Genomic DNA, 17,773 nt, shown 5'->3' with positions numbered 1-17,773 from the left:
TATGGGGGCCAAATTGTACATTTAAATCTAGAAATCACGTGTCCAGGAAACAGCAGAAATGCTTACACGAACTGTGTGGGCTGCAACTTCGTCTTGCTGGACCCACAGATTTATCCTGTTAAGAAATATCTCTGATTCTCGGAGTAAAGAAATTCTTCAGCACTGCTACGTAACGTTCGTCGGTTACTGTTAGTGCATTTTCGTTATATTGTCGCTCTCCCTAGGCTTGATAAGGGGAGGATGACACAATGCACCAAACAGTAATCTCATCTTACAGTTATCTAACGAGCCCTCAGGAACCTCAAATGGAATATCAATGACTAGGTACCAGCTATTTTATTCTCTAACTGCACCGTTAAAAAAAATACCTTACATCCGAAAACAAAATCTGATCCAACATTGTATGGTTTTCTCCCAACAAATAGAGCAGTGAGCTTCACCTTCGCACTCTTTGTTCTATATCCCTATCTGTTAGTGCCTTTATCAACTAAAGTTCTTAGAAATGAAACTTTGAATCCTTGGGAATCCTGAAACACTTCGCCCTGACATATTTAGAATTGCAATATACTTCTTAATTGACATTCGCTTGGTGCCCATGACTGCATTCAGTCTGTTAAGGTAGCGTTTAAACTTCTAAAGAGGTGTTGTCAAAGGGTTGCCTTCACTCTGCTACTCGGCACTGCACTACCTAAGTCTCCATAATCACCAAACTCTAAGAACGCGGTTTCCACGTAGTAAAAATTTCAGTCACTGCGTTCTACAATTGCATCATAATGATTAGGCGTTTTGTTGAATCCTAATTCATTCATAAATCATTTTGTGTAGTTTATTGTTAATATACATGAGAATTTCTGTTTAATATAAAACGATTTTTTTTTAGGTATTACCCAAATCAAATGTTTCGAAACGAAGGTGGTGACAGCTCTGACGCAAATACAATACAAGTAAAAGTAAGTTGATTATAAACTTACACACAGGTAAAAGAGCAAATTAATTTGTTTTTTTTTCTTTAATTTTAATAACAATAGTAATAATAATATAATAATATTGTTAAAGTTACTGTATCAATTATGCACAACATTCCTAAGCTATACCTGCATTTAGAATAAGGGCTGACACCACCTGCAATACTATCTAAAGACGGCTCCTGTGTGCTCTCATGATTAAGTTCCTGTTTCCTTTGAAACTATTCTCATATTCAGTGACGTGCTTAGAGGGTAGGTCCTGAGGGTTAGAACTTCCTCTCCCAGAAATCTCGACACTTCTGTACATTTAATCTAATTTTACGAGTGATTTTTTTTTACAAATGTTAAAATAATTTATCCTCATATCGAAGTTGAAATTTTCCAGAAATAAATTCATGCGTACGTATCGGTGAAAGGTCGAGTAGAGATTTTAGTCTTACTTTAGTATTGAGTTTCGTCCTCCCTAGTATATGTGTTGCATAAGGCTATGACGTAAAATAAAGAAATCACTTAAGAACACGTTTGAATATTAACATTATAAATCACGGGTACTTTTGGGTTTTAAATATTTGATATGAATTTGAAGAAAGTCTTCAACGCGTCGAAATTTTGTTCATTCTTTATCATTTTCTTCATGTTCTTCCTCACATTTCACATCGTTCATCCCATGTCAATTTTGTTGTGTAATGTCGTAATTGTGACGAAATATCCAGCCCAGTCCACAGCAATCCTCTTTCTACCTTACGCACATTTTCCAATAACGACGAAATCAACTTAGTAGCAAAGCAAACAAAAAATGTTGCCTCTTTTCCTAGTGTGCAAGTACTTTAGTGCTTGCTGGATAGAGGACTCTGACGGAACTAAAAATAATAAAATGTCTACACACCTTTAAATTAATGCATTCAACGTACACATTGAAGCTTCAAATGTATTCGTAGTTGTTCAAGGACGTAACTACTCATTTGAAGAACACTGCATGCATTACAACTACTTGCTATTTGGTTAGAGGGATAAAAGTCGAAATAAAACTCATCCTGGAAATGCAGAATTCATTAAAAACAAATTTTGCTATCTCTTACCGTTTTTGGTGACAGGCATCGAGATAGCCAACCTACGCATAGGGTTGCCATATTTTAAAATTAGAAAAGCGGGGGATTCTAAACTGTAAGTACTGATGTGAACCTTTGTATTACAAATACTGATGTGTGATCCTTCGGATTTTTTTTTTGTTTGTTTTTTTTTGTGATTTCTTTGTTAAAGGACTCTTCGAATGTACTTTTCTAACGAAACAAAAGTAAAGCAAATTTATTTTTTACCTTTAATGTTTTATTAAGTTCAACAATTGTGAATCTCGAATTGTAAAGTAAGTATTACAGTAAGATTTCTGTAATTATAAGGATATTTGTAAGGCAAGTTTTCACCAATAAAAGCAAGCAATATAAGGCAGATACTGTTTATACGGTTTTTCTCCTTAAGAAATACTAAATAATCTGCACACACGCACTGGACAAATAGCTCACAGCCTAAGCCTGAGCCTGAGCGCGAGTCCAAATTTAACTCAATCGAGATTGAGGTTGACATAAAGATGTACCGTGTTACGTTGAATATAACAACACTTATTCAACAAAGTCGTCTTAGATTTTTATCCAATCCAAAAAAGCGGGTGGTTTTCAATAAATAAGAGATGATTAAGCGGGGACAAATATAGGACCTGAAAAATCTGGTGGTACCCGCTAAAATCAGGTAATATGGCCAAGGGCGCCGATCCTGGGAAGCCGAGGTGTCCGGTCCCCTCCACAACTCATGCGGTGCCCCTACTGAATTTGTGAATATACAATATTTGGCAGAATTTGAGTACAATTTGTTTTAAAATCATTATATATATACCTTCTGCATCTGAATAGGCCCTCCAAATTTACAAAGAAATCGGAGCCCTTGAATATGGCAACCCTACCTACGCACGACTCGGTTTGAAAATGTAGTACTAATACTACTATTATGATGATAATAAAGACAAATTTTTCAATTCTAGTCATCACAAAAGTATTTAACATTTTATTAAATTAAGTTTAACAAGTTTTTGAGGTTCTATTTTCGGTGAAAACTCAAAAAGTTCGGTTGTCACAAAAAATAGAAAAGGATAAAATGTGCTACAAAAAGTACTGTTTGTGAAATTTCTCTATGATTCATCGACATTTAAGTAAACATTTTCTCAATTGCCTTGGTATGTATAATAATTCTTTAAATCTACATTCTGTAATTGTTCGCATAATATTGTTAAGAATTATGCATTAAAGTTTTGATAGAACAAGGCTTAAATTTAAGTAGTTTAAGGTTTCCTCCCACAGAAACCTCCTCAAAAAGTAAAGTTTGTTATAGTAGGTAAGAAATATGTCAACAGATGCACCCATATCTTTTAAAGTAGAGAAATTACTTTGAAATGATAAGCGACCAATGTTTAATCTCCAGAAGGAAATTAAAGTTTCTAACTTGGTTTTCTTCTGAAAGTGAAGATTTATGACTATTATTTCTCTGCTTTTTACATATTCATAGAGTATTTGTAGAATAATAGCAAGGAAACAAAAAATTGTGGTGAAAAGCAAAATTACGTAGTTGCGTCATCTCATATGGATCTTTAAAACTAAAATTCTTTAATTAAAATTGTATTGCCATGCGTAGATATATAGTAACAGTCCAAAATAAATAAATATCACACAAGATACGTAAATATAAATGCAAGTTTCGATTCATATTACAGTGGAAGATTCATATCTCCTTGATATACATTCCCTTTCCAAAGATATTTATTTACGTATCGGGTAGCGACCATTGTTTACTACAGATAAATGTCGAGTTAAGTTGGAAACAGTTTACAACTATAAGGCAGCGGAACTATTATTCATCTATCCGAAATTAGTTTGAATGAAGAATCCCAGAAATCAGTCAGGAGAATTTGGTAACTATTCGTACAGAAACCAGTAGCGCCATTTAAGGTGAATCACTAGGTTCTCTCGGTACTATGCCAAACGCTGCTTGAATAGTGCGGCGTTGCCAGATAGTGTCGAGTGTTTACTGATGCCAGATAATAAAGGAAGTAATCATGAAATTCTGCTTGGATACTTACTGGAGAAATTAGTTTTAGACCCTTACCGCAATTCACAGTTAAGTTCTGTTTCTCGAACTGCAACGGTAGTATCCAGGAATGTTCTTATGATGACTACAATAGTAAACTTTCAAATTTGGCAACATCGCATGGAGCTTTGCGCAAGTTTCTTATCAAAATCTATTTCCTTGCATGTAAATTAATATTTAAGTAAAATGTGAGACATAACACGGAAAACGGTCAAACAATATAGCTATTTCGTAATACGATCATTACTTTAAAATAATTTACACATACAAATAAACATTTCATAAAATTGAACACTTCTAGTAAGATCTAACAGAAAGTGCCATCTTGTGTGCTCATTTTAAAGTGAATCAAATATTTTCTTTTATTTGTTTCCTTTTTCAATATCAGAAGACAAAACCAAACGAATCAGTGTCTTGTATTGTAGCTAAAACGTAACTCTATCTTATAGTGCAATAATTATAATATGTAACGTTTCATTGCGCAATAGTTAAGGGAATGGGTTAAAATATGTACTGAGTTCCGGGAAAGGGCGCTGAGGGGGCCCGGGCTCTCCAAAGCTCATATGGGCCCCCGCGGATTTGGCATATTTTGAATTCAATTTATCTCAAAATCCTCATATATGCCTTCTGCAACCAAACACACATCTGAATGCCCCCAAAGTTACAGAGAAATCGGTATCTCTGGCTTCCGGGTGGTGATCCAACTTAAGTATTTCTACGGTGAGCAAGATTGTTTAATGGTAACTATAAGAGTTTCACGTTTTTTATTATTATTTTAGTATACAATTTATTAAAGAGTATATGTTTCTTAAACTCAGGGGCAATTTCCCCCTCCCCGCTGCCCTTCCTCAAAGAGAATCTTTTAACAACGATTACTTTCTGTTATGATCAGACTGACTTCACCGACTGTATAATTGAACAATGAAAACTGACAGCAACTTGTTATTATTATTTTGTTAGTTTACTCCAGTTATTATTATTACTATTATTATTATTATTATTATTATTATTATTATTATTATTATTATTATTATTATTATTACTCCCCATCTTTTCCCAATTATGCAAGATCTACGTTTCCGATGAGTCTTCTCCATAAAGATCTGTCTCGGAATTCTTTGCAAATTAGATCTTTCTCTCTTGAGTTATTCTTAAATGTCTTTAATACAATAGAAACAATATAAACTGTGGACCTTTTGCAAGAAAAAATGTTGACAACTTAAAATATCTAATCATTTGAATCTTCCCTTTGGGGAAAATTTACTTCAGAAATACCATTGCTGGAGAAGCATATTCTAACAACGAGAAAAAATGAAATCTTTGTTTTACGTCCCACAGTTATGCCGATTAGGCTAAAGGAGACGGTAATGATGAGAGATGAGTGAAATGGTGGAAGAAGAAAGTGGGAGGAAACGGGAGAACCCCGATAAAACTAACGAGCACGGTGTTTGCCCACCACAAAGTCCACACGGCGCGAGGACTCCAAGCACCGGAGGTGAACGCAGTATCATTGAGCCACCGCTCTCCCAAGCATAACACCGGAAAGACACATAGTAAATTTAGATTTAGCCTTTCTTTTTTTAGAAAGGGATTTATATTCCAGGTTTTGTCAGGACCTCCTCAGATTCTTTATTTTCTTTGAAATTAATATATATAACTTAACTTTTATCTTATAGAAGCGGAAACGCAGGCCCACATGTCCAATCTGTGGAATTAAAAACCTAGTCCGAGGTAGGAACTAACAATGTTTCAAAATTCATATCAGTCGGTTCAACCGTGTAGATTTGTATTGCAGACATACACTCAAACAAATGTCTATGATAGAAATTTCTTCCTCCTGTTCCTATTTCTTCCTACTTAAAAGCGAAATTTTAAAAATGCTTGGACACGTGTCAAATTATTTTTAATGAGGAGCTTTATACCGAATTTCATATTCCTAAATGAGGGGCTTCTGAGATACTTTATTTTTGGCATAAACTTTCAACCGCTTCTTCCCCTCGAGTACATTGTCATCCATTAGAATAGAGAAAGAGTAACGGTTGCTCTGTAGTAGAGGGCTTAAGTCTGATGCATGGGGGCACCGCCATTTCATTCCATAGTGTCATTTTTCCATTATCTTTCACTTGTCTTAATCATCCGTTTCTCTTAGCCTACAGGGCATAGTCCTGGAATGTTAAACTGAATGATTCCATTTCATTTCAATAAATTATCCAGTTAGAATACGCATAAAAAGGTTCTAAATGGCCTACACATTTTTAATATTACATATTTGTATTGTTAAATAGTTATTGAAAACTGACTAACGTTACAATAATTCTTAACTTAATTTTTAAAATAATGTTGTACCTTGTATTCTAATTAAATAGGAAACAAAATAATTTGTTCATATACTGTGAGTTTTTTTTTTTTTTTTTTTTTTTTTTAGGTGCTGGAGTTTGATTGGTAGTAGAGTTTGGAAATTATTAATTTGAATACCAATTTGAAGAACTGACTGTTCTTTAAGTTACTAATGCAGGAAAAAAGCCGAAGGCGGACTGAAGTTTATTCAGGTAAATTAACATATTTTAATTGTATGCAAGAACTTTTCATTTAATTCCCGAGCAGATGCTGTAAATTGTCAGAAAGATGATTTACCACCTATTCGTGCGTGTCCACTTTAAAGTACTATAGTGTTGGATCTACACATCGGTTCTAAGTAGTGCTCTCAAACGGGTCGGGTCGGGTCAGTCGGGTCAGCTCGGGTTGGGTTGTCGGGTCAGGCTACTCGGGTCGGGTTGTCGGGTCAGCTCGGGTCGAGTTGTCGGGTCGGGTCAATCGGGTCAGCTCAAATCGGGTTGTTGGGTCGGGTTGTCGGGTCGGGTCAATCGGGTCAGCTCAGGTCAGGTTATCGGGTCGGGTCGGGTCGGGTCAGTAGTTCAGTTCACTTTGATCAACTAAGTTTAGGTTGAGCTTCATCTCGGCTGGAGTCGAAAACTGCTGTTTTTCACTAGCTGCCTAATAAAAATAGCAATTTTCAATTGATTTTATGGAAACCATAAATCTATTTTGAACACTTGCAGCTAGTGTTTCTATGGTAAATGCTTATTTTTGTACTTGTGTGTACTTTAATTTTTAAATGTAGAAGATTAATTTTACCAATCGACTCTAATATTAATATCTACGCCAATATGGAGTCTGAATTTAGAACAAAACTAGAAGTTGTTTAAGCAAGGCCAAAAGAAAGATTCGATATGGACGACCAAGCCCAAGCAGGGCCGCGGTAGCTCAGTGGTAGAGAGTTCATCTCTGGTGCATGGTGTCCATGGTTCGATCCCAGCTTGTGCTAAGTGGGCTTTGTGGTGGAGAAACGCCGTGTAGTGGGTTTTCTCGGGGTTCTCTTGTTTCCTCCCACTTTCTTCATTCCATCATTTAATTCATTACTCATGGTCACCATATCCCTTAGCCTCGGTGCAGAATCGAGGGACCTTAAACTCAGGGGGTGTAGCCAAGGGGGGCTCATCGGGACCAGCCCCTTAAATGGTTTCCTGCCCCCCACAAATGACCACCTTTTAAAACGTCATAGTAAAATTATCTCGCTTCATTCATTTAAAAGTAACAAAGTTTATTGACAATAAATAATTTACGGTAAAATAGTATGGAGAAATATTGTTTTTCCATACCGATCGAAAAATAGGATACTTTTTTGTGACAGCAGATTACACAATTTACTGTGATTTATATTTGACAGTTTAAAGACAAACGTTTTAACAAGGTATTATAAATACAGCCATAAATCAAAGGTGCTAAACTGATTTGTAAGTACATTATATTTTTATATGCTTTAGCAAGTATTTTAAAAGACATAGAGGATGGAAAATTTGGTGAGAAACAATGTTTTTATTCAGTTTGGATTTCATTTGCTCTCTCTTTTATTTCTACTCAGTGTAATAAAATAATTGTTGTTGTTGTTTTTTAGTCACGAATAATAAATAAAATTTTTGTCAAAAAACCATAAAGAAATTAAGTGAAATTTCAAAGAAAATCAATCTTGTGTACATAGGTTCTGTATACAAAGTCTTAAATTTAAATATAAAGGTAACCAAGAAAAGTTTTGTTGCTTTTTCACCCACCACCTTCGAACATCGATATGTCACCTAACCTGGAACATCAAAAATAGTCCCCATCAACATCGACGATCTTCTGGAAACGTTCTGGAAGGCCATGGAATCCATCGCGGTAGAACTTGGTGGGCCGTGAAACGAAGAAGGTATCAGGTGCATTTTGGACTTTTATTAGGGATTTGAACTGGCGTCCTCTAAGGTGATTGTCCAAAGGATGGAACAGGTAATAATCGGACGGTGCAATACCCGGGGAATATAGTAGTTTCAATATTGTTTCCCATTCAAGGCGGACAATGTGTCCTGAGTCATCCTTGCCATGTGGGACTTAGCGTTGTCCCGTAAACGAGTACCCATTTGCAATTCAGAAGTGATGGCTCCAGAGTTTTGAGTTTTTGTTGAGCACAGCTCAACTGCTGACACTACACAGTTGCATTGATACTCTGACCAGCTGGTAGCAGTTCCCGATGCACGATGCACCAAACACACAGAAGGACCTTCTTCTGGTACAGTGCTGGTTTCGGCTGTTCTGAAATCGGTTCATGGGATGCTAACCAATGATGACACCGCCGTGGAGCTTCGTATAGGACCCACTTTTTATCATATGTCAACGCCCTGTCCAGAAATGGCTCCGAAACAGTAAATAAATACATGCGACTGCCGCGTTGTCTTCTGGCCCGAAGTCAAAACATGTCAGACCCAACTTGTAGTGCTTCCCAAGTTGATGGATGTGCTGCCGAATGGTTTCTCCACACACTGAATTGTAGTCCCAGTTCCTCTTTCTACGTACATATGTTGGTCTTCTGGCATGTGGTGTTTTCGGGTGTTTCGTCATCGTCCTTAAACTTGTTAAACCATCGCTGCAATGTCCACGTCGTCACGACACCCTCCACAAAGGCCTGGCATATTTTCTGTCCCGCTACAGCGGCGTTTGACCTCCATTTGAACTCGTTCAGCATACATGCTCTTATGACGCTCTGTGGATGTCCCATGTTCCCTCTGTCTGAATTGCCACAACCGGGTAGTATGTTGGATATACCCACACCAACAACTGACGTTCGCCTTATCTCCACTCGCATTCAACTCACGGTGTGAGGTCCAATTGAACACAGACCTCCACGAAAAGGGACAGAACTTTCTCGGTTATCTTTATAGTTATGCACAAAAGTATAGCGTTTGGTCCCGGGCAGTAGTTTTTCATTAAGCATAATAAAGACTATCTTGAATATTATTTATGGAAAATAATAATAATAATAATAATAATAATAATAATAATAATAATAATAATAATAATAATAATAATAATAATAATAATAATAATAATAAATAAGCTAAAATAGTGTTTTTAGTTTTCCAGAAAGAAACGAAAATTTTCCTTTCTTTTAGGCCTCAAAAACACTAGCAGCAACACATTTTTTTGCTTTGTACATTGTAGCTGGCCCCCCTCAAAAACGACGGGCCCCTCCTACACAAAGCTGCTGGCTACACACCTGCTTAAAGTGAATATTTCATTTTATTTCACCAAGCCCAAGGACATCGATACAAGAACAAGATAAAGATTGGATATGCAAGACGAATTGCATCGTAATCTTGCTCTTGGCCTTGTTTTGGTGATCACCAAGTAGCGATGAGCGTATTTTCGAGCTTTCTGTATAGTATGAAAGACCATAATCAAAATCACACTTGGTCTTCATTTGTACCGATGAGGTGAGCATTCTTGGCTCTTGTATACCATGAAAGATCACCAAGACTACGAAATGCAGGACCAAGACTTGACTGCAAGACAAAGAATAAGACGCAGTATTGATGACCAAGACCCAGGGAGCGAATTGTTTGAACTTCATTTGTTGGGCTGAAAGTGATGAAATAAAATTAGTACTTTATAATTAAATATCATACTGTATTTTTAAATTTTACATTATAAAATTCATTTTATGTATCTTCTTACGTGCAACTATACGTATATACTGTAAAATACGTTTTAATTACCGAGAAAGAAAAATCAAAGTGGCACGGGTCCCGGAATCATAAGAAGCTATTCTGGAATGAAAGTTGAAGGGTTGGAAAAAATCACAGGTCTTCTCCTGTTTCCTCAACCCCTATTATTGTAGTTAAACGATTTCCTTATGTCTCCGCCAAGAGACTCTTGCTACTGCCTTCCGAGAAGACCCCTTGCCGTCCGAGCAGGTGAGAACACTGACTTTGAAGAAATTTTTCGTCACAGAACTAAAGCAAGAAAAAAATAAATAAATTTCTCCCACGTCAGACATTGGTATCAGTTATAAAAAGAAATAACCAAACCTCGAAAGTGCCAAATATTCATTAAGATGCATATACAAATCCCCCGCTTGATCTAGCTAGTGGTTAACGTGAAGGGCTTCGGTACACGTGGTGACTTCGGTGAAGGGCTTCGGTGACGGTACACATCGGTACAAAGTGCCAATTAGGGATGAATTCAGGGGGTAGCCCGGAGGGGAATCTCCTCCCCCCCCGAAGAAAATTCATTCCCCCCGGAGAAACTCCCAAAATTTCAGTCACAATATGTAGAAATTACTTCACCAAATTATTTGCTTTTCTTTCCGTGCACGTGCAGACGAAATCTGATCTCTCAATATATCTACATATAAATGACGCAGACCCATTCTATATAAATATTAAACATGTAACATCTAAGATAGAATACCAAAATAGTCAATAAAACCTGTATTTCTTAACGCTATGACCAAGTTTGACAGAACATGAAATTGTCAACTGTTGAAGAAAGGTTTGTATTTTAGTAGGTATTATACTCTCGCCCTATATTATATATTAGTAGGTAGCACTAGCACAGATTGAGATAGGAAAGGAAAGATAGGGAAGATCTTTCGATCATTCCATATGATCTCTGATGTCAGCAGACTTCAGTTCTTGAAAATGTAGTTCTGCATTATTTGAAATAGAGCGCCTAAATCCCATTCCTCGCAACGTAAGTAACAGACGTAAATGTGTTTTACGATTGTTAAAGTAAACACATCTTTCTTTACTTAAAAATAAGTCAGTTAAGGGTGAGATTCAGAGGGCGTCATTTAGAGGGATCAGGGAGGAACAGTTATCCCTCCTAGGTTAGAGATTTATATAGAATTTATAATACGACTAGCATCCTTTATTGGTCTCCTCCTCACCTCAAGATTACGTCATGTGTTTCTCCATTCAGTATGGAGTAAGTGGCTAGCTAACTCCTAGGCTAAAAAAAAAAAAAAGCTGACTAGGTCCTAAAAGTGTATCTATTGTACCCTGTTATTTCTCACTAGGACTAAGGACTGCCTTCTAAACAGATCAGCCTAACCAAAAGTATTATTCCGGTATGTGTTGTAGACATGACATCGGGTACTCTCGTTTCTAATTTTTTTTTTACAAAAAAGAAGTTTCATTGTGACTGACAACGAGGATCACTTGTATATCCAGCTAATCTTCATGTTGCTTTTCAATGCAACAGGTTATCTAATGAAATAATTTCTAAAACTGTGTCATAGTATATAACTTCAATGTCTTGATGGTTTACGGCAGACAGATATCAGATATAGTAGAGTTTCGGACATAAATGAACAACTTATTCTGTAGCTTTTGTTCTCATGAACGGAGTTAGGAATTGTCTGCTGGGGGGTAGACCTTTTGTGTGCTGGGGGGTACGGTAAATTCAAATGAGAATTGAAGGACCTTGTGGGTGGTATTTTTATTTTTTGTCAAAACGTTTGGATGCAATGCCCCATTATGCCCCCACAGCTCCGCCTGTTTTTTCGGCATGTATTTAAGAAAATGTCTTTCTAATGGTTTCCATTATATTTTACGTATTGTTAAAGCGGCATCTTAAATTTTCTATAACATGCTACGACGTATTCGGTGAATATAGGGTTATGCAGTGTTTCAGATCTAGGAGCTTTGCAACCTTTCGTTTGTCCACAATCTCTTTCAAATGACCTTAAAAAAAAAAAAAGTCAAGAGGAGCAATATCTGAAATATGGGGGCCAAATTGTACATTTAAATCTAGAAATCACGTGTCAAGGAAACAGCAGAAATGCTTACACGAACTGTGTGGGCTGCAACTTCGTCTTGCTGGACCCACAGATTTATCCTGTTAAGAAATATCTCTGATTCTCGGAGTAAAGAAATTCTTCAGTACTGCTACGTAACGTTCGTCGGTTACTGTTAGTGCATTCTCGTTATATTGTCCCTCTCCCTAGGCTTGATAACGGGAGGATGACACAATGCACCAAACAGTAATCTCATCTTACAGTTATCTAACGAGCCCTCAAGAAACTCAAATCGAATATCAATGACTAGGTACCAGCTATTTTATTCTCTAACTGCACCGTTCAAACAAAAATAACATACATCCGAAAACAAAATCTGATCCAACATTGTATGGTTTTCTCCCAACAAATAGAGCAGTGAGCTTCACCTTCGCTATCTTTGTTCTATATCCCTATCTGTTAGTGCCTTTATCAACTAAAGTTCTTAGAAATGAAACTTTGAATCCTTGGGAATCCTGGAAACACTTCGCCCTGACATATTTAGAGTTGCAATATACTTCTTATTTCACATCCGTGGGGTGCCCATAACTGCATTCAGTCTGTTAAGGTAGCGTTTAAACTTTTAAAGAAGTGTTGTCAAAGGGTTGCCTTCACTCTGCTACTCGGCACTGCCCTACCTAAGTCTCCATAATCACTAAACTCTAAGAACGCGGTTTCCACGTAGTAAAAATTTCAGACACTGCGTTCTACAATTGCATCATAATGATTAGGTGTTTTGTTGAATCCTAATTCTTTCATAAATCATTTTGTGTAGTTTATTGTTAAAATACATGAGAATTTCTGTTTAATATAAAACGATTTTTTTTCAGGTATTACCCAAATCAAATGTTTCGAAACGTAGGTGGTGAAAGCTCTGACGCAAATACAATACAAGTAAAAGTAAGTTGATTATAAACTTACACACAGGTAAAAGAGCAAATTAATTTGTTTTTTTCTTTAATTTTAATAACAATAGTAATTTAATAATATTGTTAAAGTTACTTTATCAATCATGTACAACATTCCTAAGCTATACTTGCATTTAGGATAAGGGCTGACGCCACCTGCAATACTATCTAAAGATGGCTCCTGTGTGCTCTCATGATTAAGTTCCTGTTTTCTTTTAACCTATTTTCATATTCAGTGACGTGCGTAGAGGGTGGGTCCTGAGGGTTAGAACCTCCCCGAAATCTCGACACTTCTATACATTTAATCTAATTTTACAAATGTTCACGTAATTTATCCCCATATGGAAGTTGAAATTTTCCAGAAATAAATTCATGCGTACGTATCGGTGAAAGGTCGAGTAGAGATTCGAATTTTACTTTAGTGTTGAGTTTCGTCCTTCCTAGCATATGTGTTGCATAAAGCTATGACGTAAAATTAAGATTTCACTTAAAAAAAAACATTTGAATATTAACAATATAAATCAAGGGTAATTTTGGGTTTTAAGTATTTGATACGAATTGGAGGAAGGTCATCAACGCGTCGAAATTTTGTTCATTCATTATCATTTTCTTCATATTCTTCCTCACATCGCACATCGTTCATCTCATGTCAATTTTGTTGTGTAATATCGTAATTGTGACGAAATATCCAGCCCAGTCCACAGCAATCCTCTTTCTACCTCACACACATTTTCCAATAACGACGAAATCAACTTAGTAACAAAGCAAACAAAAAATGTTGCCCTTTTTCCTTGTGTGCAAGTACTTTAGTGCTTGCTGGCTGGAGGACTCTAACCGAACTAAAAAAAAAAATGTCTACACACCTTTAATTAAATACATTCAACGTACACATTGAAGCTTCAAATTCATTCGTAGTTGTTCAAGGACGTAACCACTGATTTGAAGAGCACTGCATGCATTATAATTACTTACTGTTTAACTACAGTAATAAAAGTCGAAATAAAACTCATCCTGGAAACACTGAATTCATTAAAAGCAAATTTTGCTATCTCTTACCGTTTTTGGTGACAGGCATCTGGACATAGCCGACCTACGCATAAGGTTGCCATATTTTAAAATTAGAAAACCGGGGGATTCTAAACTGTAAGTACTGATGTGAATCTTTGTATTACAAACACTGATGTGTGATCCTTCGGATTTTTTTTTTTTTTGTGATTTCGTTGTTAAGGGACTCTTCGAATGTACTTTTCTAACGAAACAAAAGTAAAGCAAACTTTTTTTTTACCTTTAATGTTTTATTAAGTTCAACAATTGTTAATCTCGAATTGTAAAGTAAGTATTAACTATGTATTACAGTAAGGTTTCTGTGATTGTAAGGATACCTGTAAGGCGAGTTTTCACCAAAAAATAAAAAAGCAAGCAATATATGGCAGATATTGTTTATACGGCTTTTCTCTCTAAGAAAAACAAAATAATCTGCGCACACGCACTGGGCAAATGGCTCACAGCCTGAGCCTGAGCGCGAGTCCAAATTTAACTCAATCGAGATTGACATAAAGATATACCGTTTTACGTTGAATATAACAACACTTAACGAACAAAGTCGTCTTAGATATTTATCCAATCCAAAAAAGCGGGTGGTTTTCCGAAAAATAAGAGATGACTAAGCGGGGACGAATACAGGACCTGAAAATCGGGTGGTACCCGCTAAAATCGGGTAATATGGCAATTTGTTTTAAAATCTTTATATATATATATATATATATATATATATATATATATATATATATATATATATATATATATATATATACCTTCTGCATCTGAATGGGCCCACCAAAATTTATAGAGAAATAGGAACCCTTGAATATGGCAACCCTACCTACGCACGCACGGTTTGAAAATGTAGTACTAATACTACTACTAATGATGATAATAAAGACAAATTTTTCAATTCTAGTCATCACAGAAATATTTAACATTTTATTAAATTAAGTTTAACAAGTTCTTGAGGTTCTATTTCCGGTGGAAACTCAAAAAGTTCGGTTCTAACGAAAAACAGAAAAGGATAAAAAGTGCTACAAAAAGTACTGTTTGTGAAATTTCTCTATGATTCATCGACATTTAAGTAAACATTTTCTCAATTGCCTTGGTATGTATAATAATTCATTATATCTACATTCTTTAAATGTTCGCATAATGTCGCTTGGATACTTACTGGATAAATTAGTTTTAGACCCTTACCGCAATTCACAGTTAAGTTCTGTTTCTCGAACTTCAACGCTAGAATCCAGGAATGTTCTTATGGTGACTACCATAGTAAACGTTCAAATTTGTCAACACCGCATTATAGAGCTTTCCGCAAGTTTCTTATCAAAATCTATTTCCTTGCATGTAAATTAATATTTAAATAAAATGTGAGACATAACACGAAAAACGGTCAAACAATATAGCTACTTCGTAATACGATCATTAATTTAAAATAATTTACACATACAAATAAACATTTCATAAAATTGAACACTTCTAGTAAGATCTAACAGAAAGTGCCATCTTGTGTGCTCATTTTAAAGTGAATCAAATATCTTCTTTCATTTGTTGCCTTTTTCAAAATCAGAAGATATAACCAAACGAATCAGTGTCTTGTATTGTATCTGAAACGTAACAATATCTTATAGTGCAATAATTATAATATGTAACGTTTGATTGCGCAATAGTTAAGGGAATGGGTTAAAATATGTACTGACTTCCGGGCAAGGGCGCAGAGGGGGCCTGGGTTCCCGAAAGGTCATATGGGCCCTCGCGGATTTGGCATGATTTGAATTCAATTAATCTTAAAATCCTCATATATCCCTTCTGCGACCAAACACACATCTGAATACCCCTAAAGTTACAGAGAAATCGGCACTCTTGCTTCCGGATGGTGATCCAACTTAAGTAGATACCTATAAGAGTTTCACGTTTATTATTATTATTTTAGTATACAATTTATTAAAGACTATATGTTTCTTAAATTCAGGGGTAATTTCCCCCTCCCCGCTGCCCTTCCTCAAAGGGAATCTTTTAACAACGATTACTTTCTGTTATGATCAGACTGACTTCACCGACTGCATAATTAAACAATGAAAACTGACAGCAACTTATTATTATTTTGTTAGTTTATTCCAAACAGTTATTATTATTATTATTATTATTATTATTATTATTATTATTATTATTATTATTATTATTATTTTATTATTATTATTATTATTATTATTATTATTATTATTATTATTATTATTATTATTATTATTATTATTATTGTTGTTGTTAATTTTATTATTATTACTCTCCATCTTTTCCCAGTTATGCGGGGTCTACGTTTCCGATGAGTCTTCTCCATAAAGATCTGTCTCGGAATTCTTTGCAAATTAGATCTTTCTCCCTTGAGTTATTCTTAAATGTCTTTAATACAATAGAAACAACATAAACTGTGGAACTTTTGCAAGAAAAAATGTTGACAACTTAAAATATCTGTTCATTTGGATCTTGTCGTGGTGAAAATTTACTTCAAAAATAACATTGCTGGAGTAGCATAACAACGAAAAAAAATGAAATCTTTGTTTTACGTCCCACACTTATGCCGGTTAGGCTAAAGGAGACGGTGATGATGAGAGATGAGTGAAATCGTGGAAGAAGAAAGTGGAAGAACCCCGAGAAAACTAACGAGCACGGTGTTTGTCCACCACAAAGTCCACACGGCGCGAGGACCCCAAGCACCGGAGGTGAACGCTGTATCACTGAGCCACCGCGCTCAAAAGCATAACACCGGAAAGACAGAAAGTGAAGTTAGATTTATCCATTTTTTTCTTTTTTTTTTTCGAAAGGGATTTATATTCCAGGTTTTGTCTTTCTAAGTTCAGGACCTCCTCAGATTCTCTATTTTCTTTGAAATTAATATATATAACTTAACTTTTCTCTTATAGAAGCGGAAACGCAGGCCCACATGTCCAATCTGTGGAATTATAAACCTAGTTCTAGGTAGACACTAACAATGTTTCAAAATTCATATCAGTCAGTTCAACCGTGTAGATTCGTATAGCAGACACACACAAACAAAAGTCTATCATAGAAATTTCTTCCTCTTGTTCCTATTTCTTCCTACATTTTTAGAAAGCGAAATTTTAGAAATGCTTCTACACGTGTCAAATTATTTTTAAGGAGGAGTTTTATACCGAGTTTCATATTCCTAAATGAGGTGCTTCTGAGATACTTTATTTTTGGCATAAACTTTCAACCGCTTCTTCCCCTCGAATACATTGTCATCCATTAGAATAGAGAAAGAGTAACGGTTGCTCCGTAGTAGAGCGCTTAACTCTGATGCATGGGGGCACCGCCGTTTCATTCCATATTCACATTTTTCCCTTATCTTTCACTTGTCTTAATCATCCGTCTCTCTTAGCCTACAGGGCATAATCCTGGAATGTTAAACTGAATGATTCCATTTCATTTCAATAAATTATCCAGTTAGAATACGATTAAAAAGTTTCTAAATGGTCTACACATTTTTAATATTACATATTTGTATTGTTAAATAGTTATTGAAAACTGACTAACGTTACAATAATTCTTAACTTAGT

General features: G+C 35.7%; 1 long non-coding RNA gene across 5 annotated transcripts in view; it reads left to right on the top strand.

The window, feature by feature from the left end:
• Positions 1-17,773, top strand: part of LOC145693454 (uncharacterized) — a 262,867-nt gene that overhangs the window by 116,351 nt on the left and 128,743 nt on the right. For 4 of the 5 annotated variants that reach the window (XR_014132778.1, XR_014132779.1, XR_014132780.1 and 1 more), the window contains exons 6-8: positions 881-950; positions 6,523-6,646; positions 13,074-13,143. This is a non-coding gene — a long non-coding RNA (uncharacterized LOC145693454). The remainder of the gene's footprint in view (positions 1-880; positions 951-6,522; positions 6,647-13,073; positions 13,144-17,773) is intronic. The other variant, XR_014132781.1, reaches the window with a different exon arrangement.

The sequence above is a fragment of the Thermobia domestica genome, chromosome 8 (assembly GCF_964235325.1).
Source record: "Thermobia domestica chromosome 8, izTheDome1.hap1.1, whole genome shotgun sequence".
NCBI lineage: Eukaryota > Metazoa > Arthropoda > Insecta > Zygentoma > Lepismatidae > Thermobia > Thermobia domestica.
This window is presented reverse-complemented; position numbering and strand designations above follow the sequence as displayed.